At 43.5% G+C, this 5,265-nt stretch overlaps 1 protein-coding gene across 2 annotated transcripts in view; it reads left to right on the top strand.

Moving 5' to 3' along the window:
- The window catches only part of asic1b (acid-sensing (proton-gated) ion channel 1b), a 145,018-nt gene that overhangs the window by 104,994 nt on the left and 34,759 nt on the right, over positions 1-5,265 (top strand). The window lies entirely within an intron of this gene.

The following is a 5,265-nucleotide window of genomic DNA, read 5'->3' as shown; positions in this document are numbered from 1 at the left end:
AACAGCAAATAAACCTCAAAGTAGTTCATGCTGTTAAATACAGATAGCACTCATCCTACAAGTGTGTTAAAATGCAGCACGCGGTCTGCGCCGCGTTCAAAGCCGGCGAACAAATTAAAACCTATCTAAGAAGCAAGGACAAATCTCTACTGTAGACTGCAGACTCTCTTTGTCGCGTGTTCCCGTGCTGATCTTCAATGACTCTGACAACCACGGCGTTGCTTCAGTGTCACAGCCTGGAGCTGTGTTCACAGGCCCTGCAGCTCAGCCCTGGAGCTGCCGCCCGCCCAATCTCATCTCACGTTGTTCCGACGGCAGAGCGGCACTTCACTGACGCAGCACTTCATTTGGAAGAGGTTTCTTTGCGACAGTTGTCTCTTTATAGCCGATCATGTCCACAATTATCCTCCAAAATTGTCCGAGTAAATCACCACCTGCTCCCGCGTCTGCCCCCGCAGCCGCAAGGCCGTGACTGGCTGTGCGCTCGGTCTGTGCCTTTACCCCGTTTGTCCCCTTCTATTCTGCATCCTCCACCACCACTCTCTCCTTCCTTTTTCTCTCATGCTTATCCTCTGCTTTGTCACCTGTCTCCCAGTAGGAGACAGAGAGGAGACTGCAGCACCAAAGGAGGCAGAGAGAATATGGAGATCATAGAAAAGTAGGGAGGTAAAAAAAAAAAAGAGAGCGAGGTAGTAAAATGTGAAGGGTGTGTGAGTACAATTGACATACAGTGTGGGGCTGTAAATAGACGCGAGGGGAAGAGAGATGCACTGTGTTTATGCTCTGGCAGGAAGGCGGTGAGATGGAGATGAAAACACCAAGGGTGAGCAGCCCGGGGAGGTGACAAGGAGAGAGAGAGGGAGAGAGACAGAGAGAGAGGAACAGGAGAAACCTAGATGTGATGTTTGCCTGGTGCCATTAAGTTTGACCCTGCTCATGTCATGATCCAGACGAGCAGGTCCTCCCCGAAACCGGACCCAGAATGACAGTTTGATTAAGTGGCAAGTCTCTCAAAGCTCCACAGCTTTGGCGAACACAGTTCCAGCCTGTGGCACATGGAGTCAGAAAAGGAGAGAGAGAGAGAGAGTGGGAGGGAGAGAGATAGAGACAGAGAGAGTCAGAGAGGCAGTACATTTTCTGCTCCATTTGCCTATAAATAAGACTGTCACGGGTCAATTAACAACACTGGTGGTTTAACATTGTTGTTTTTTTTGTTTTGTTTTTTGATGCATTAACACACTACAACACACCATCTGTGATCTGACCCCAGGTCTGCCGTTTGTTTGTTTCTTCGAAAACAAAAGTGTGTTTTTAAATGGCAAGTTTAACTACAAAACCTCTGTGTCAACACGGCTTTATATTTCCCATGATCAGTACTCCTCTACCTGCAAAATTCAAACTGCCAATACAGACATTTGCGTTGCATTGTACTTATAAGAATAATTTGGTTATGATAAAATGTGAGAACAGCACAGCCATAAATCAGACCATAAAAGCTCCTTTTTTTACTGCCTACAGATTCAGGATGTTATGTGACACACGCTCACATATATTTCGGTGTAGGTGGTTCGAGCCCCTCTTCCATACAGTGAATAGAGGCAATTTATCTTCCCGGTACTGACACATTTATCATCAGGGATTCTTACGAAATACACATGAACGCAACCCATTAGTATTGCTTGTGAAAGGCGATGTATTACTATATAATCAAGTCTGCAGTGTCTGCTTCACATGTACGGAAAAAGACAAACTGACTCATGTGAAGGCGTGTGTTTGTCTTCAGGCCTTGGAGAGAGGATAATGTAGAAAAATGGATACGTCAGTAACTTTACTGCTAATTATTTGTACACACACGACATACAAAATGTGATCTAGAGGACATTAGAGAAGGGATTCTTTTTTTAAATGAGTCCCTTATTCACTCACCAATGGAGAAATTCACAGCAACCCACCCAGGCTGCCACAGGAGGCGCCATTAAGTATGTGGTTTCTCTAGAGATCAAACCCAGGACCCTCTGCATGTAAGGCAGGCCTAAAAACCACTTCACTATATGTGGCAAAAAAACTCTAAAATAGTTTGTTTCTAAGGAAATACGTCTGTAAATGTTACAGTTCGGAGGGTTTTAATAGACTTTGCTCATAAATGTCTGCCCTTCGGATGAGACAGACATTTGTCCTGAGTCACGCGCTCACTGTGCCAAACACTGTGATCACTGCCTGTTTGCCTGAAGTGACAAGATATGACTCAAACTGGCATTTGTTAAATTCCCATGCTTGTGTTTTTCCTTTTTCATTAATCTTGACTTGCCTTTTAAGCACCCGACGCTCCAGTGGCTTCGCTGATTGAAATTTACGTCCTTCCCTCATTTGGTGGAAACCTTTAAAGCCCCTCAAAAACAGCAGGTCTTCTCGTTACTCTCGTCCACATTAGCGTCTGGCAATCAAGCCGCTAATGCACTGTAATGCCGAACAGCCTGCAATGACGATGTGCGATATTAGTTTGCGGCATGTTAAGAAATTAACCGGAGAGGAAACAGTTTGGAAATGTCTTCTTTTTTTTTCTTCGGCTAAGACGTGTGCTGAAAGATGTGCTTTTTAAACCCGAGCCGAAGACAACTGTGTCTACACTAACGCGGTGTTTACAAAGTACTCCGTCAGTTCAAGGATTTGTATTATCATCAGTTTGAGTTTACAACAGAATCACAGTCATTATCCCAGACTGAAACATCGTCAGTTGTAGTTTCTGTTTCGCTGCTTTTAGCACGTCTGTATTTTTGGCCTTTGGAGGAATGTGTTGAATTCAAACAAACACCCCATGAAAAAAAACGAGACTCGTTCAACTGTGAGCTTTAACGATATGTTCATCAAGGACCATATGAACCTACAGTTTGATGTACGTTTGTTATTCATTTGGTTGTTTTTTTTTTTTACTCTTGTGGTGGGATTGTGTTTCTGCCTCATTTTCCTATCGCCCACACGGATTACTTGTTGCATTAAGCCCCTCCTCTGGTGCTTCTTGAAGTGTCCTCCAGGGAACACAGGGTTGAACAAATGTCGTTCGATGCCACAAGTGTTAGGATTCATCTCAGGTGAATTCGATTGAAAGCACAATTACGGTCTTCCCTTAATCCTCTCCTGCCTGACTGTTTCCATACATTTGTCTCATTTTCCCAGTGTTGTTGTCAGAGGGTTGTTAGAGTCTCACCTGCAGAGGTGTGACGCAGGCTGCTGTCCACATCCTGGGGGCTGTAGTCACTGCAGGCACAGATATCTTGAATATTTGATGGTGACACCGGCGTGTCCCTCGACACCCATCACCAGGCAACGAGCGCCCGTTCTCCATGACACCTTGACTTGTTGGAAGATGACTTATCTGCCGTAGATGAGATGTGATTGTTCTCAGAAGGGACATTACGACGTGTGCCAACGGTACATCACACAGCAGAGACTGAGAAAGAGTCTACGTAAGCAGGCTATGTCCTGTATGAACACGGAGATTAAGACTCATCTTCCTGAACCTTACACTTGGGTTCCGTGTACAGCTTAGGTTTGGTCCTGTGTCGGTGAAACATAGGACGGCAGCTACACCTCGTGTGTGACCTTCCACTGACCTGTAATCACGGACACTTCTCTGCGGTCTTTAGCCTTAATCGTACACAATCCTGTCGCCCCATGCACACAGCAGTGAGTGGTGAAAAACAATGACAAATACAACTTCAGTATCCCATTAAAGAAATTGGCAGTAGCAATGACAAATACAACTTCAGTATTCCATTAAAGCAATGACAAATACAACTTCAGTATTCCAGTATTCCAAATTGGCAGTAAGAACTCAAATTTGTAGTCTGTTTTTCTGCCCGAACTTTTATTTGAAAGGGCAAAAAAATAAAGTTCTTCACAATTTGGTATAAAAATTCAAATATCTAAGAAGAGAGAAGAATGAGGCAGCACAATATTCTGGCAGGTTACTAAATTATGTGCTAACCCAAGAGTCAGTGTTGGTAAAAAAAAAAAAAAACGCAATAAAAATAAAATAATAAAGTCTGTGGTTTGCTTATTTACTTGAATATGATTTAGATGTCAAATCGCAAAGAAATATAGTGTGTTCTTATGGAGATATATTTGCCAAACAAAGAACAGACTCATGACTGTGATTCTCTCCAGAAAGACAAAGCAGTTTGAGTCGACATCAAGTTCTGGCAGGTGACTACAGTTGGTAGTAAAAAGTAAAATGGGTCTGAAGTGAGCAGCCACTGAAGGCAGCGTGGGACAGAGCTCCCATACAGATGGCTAATTTATTTAATGTTCTCAGCAGCCGTGAATAGGACTGCGGTGTCCTTTTTGTCTCGGCAGGTCAATCACTGTCAGTGATCGTTTGTAGGTGAAGGTTGTTAAGCTCTGGTGTCTGTGCCGTGAAAGTTTTAAATTTGGTTCCAGGCTTCAGAACTGGAAGAGAACCCACTCCTCGGTCATTCTTTGGTTAAAGATTAATTATGGCTTTTATATTGTGGTGCTCAGGTTTACTGTCTCTCTCTAATGAGAACGGGCTTCTGCTCCCCATAGCAACTAACAGAATAGTCTTTTTAGACAATTAATAGTTGGATATATTTAGCTTTTTTGCCAAGTTAATTCTCCAAGGTCTGGCAGCAGGGAACTGGTTAGCACAGTGAGGGAAACTTGCTCTTAGTCTGTATCGCAGACGTAGGACTTAATCAGGAGAAAATCTTTACTACATCCTGTGAACTAATCTACTGATTGCTATTCTGTTGGAATGGACTAAGATTGCAGCAAATCCTGTGTTGCCCTGTTGGCCAGGTCGGCAGTAGTCCTGGAAAAGGGCAAAAACTCTTCAATTATCAATTGGTACAATTGATATTCCTCTGAAAGGCAGATGTAGAAGTAGAATCCACAAATATTACACTGAGTAAACCTACTTCTTAAAGTTTTTTTATCAGTCAGTGGTTTTTCTGAAGTTTTTCCTTTGTCAACATGGTGGCAATTTCAAGTGTGGCAACTTTTACTTTGGGGGATTGATCGTTGACGAGCAGCCATGCAAAGAAAAAACCAACAATGTGTGCAAAGAAGAAGGAGAGAGAGAGCGAGGGAGCGAGAGAGAGTTTCTGAGTGTTTAGATAATGCATCGTCAAAGATGCATTCACCCCGCCACCCCACCCCCACCACCCCTTCACATGGCTCTTATCAAACAGAACTGGGTCACACGAGGATCACAGCCCAATTAAACTGCTCGTGATTCCAGGACAATAT

The sequence above is a fragment of the Cynoglossus semilaevis genome, chromosome 11, assembly GCF_000523025.1.
Source record: "Cynoglossus semilaevis isolate Cse_v1.0 chromosome 11, Cse_v1.0, whole genome shotgun sequence".
Taxonomy (NCBI): domain Eukaryota; kingdom Metazoa; phylum Chordata; class Actinopteri; order Pleuronectiformes; family Cynoglossidae; genus Cynoglossus; species Cynoglossus semilaevis.
The sequence above is the reverse complement of the archived record's forward strand: the minus strand, read 5'-3'. Positions and strand labels throughout refer to the sequence as shown.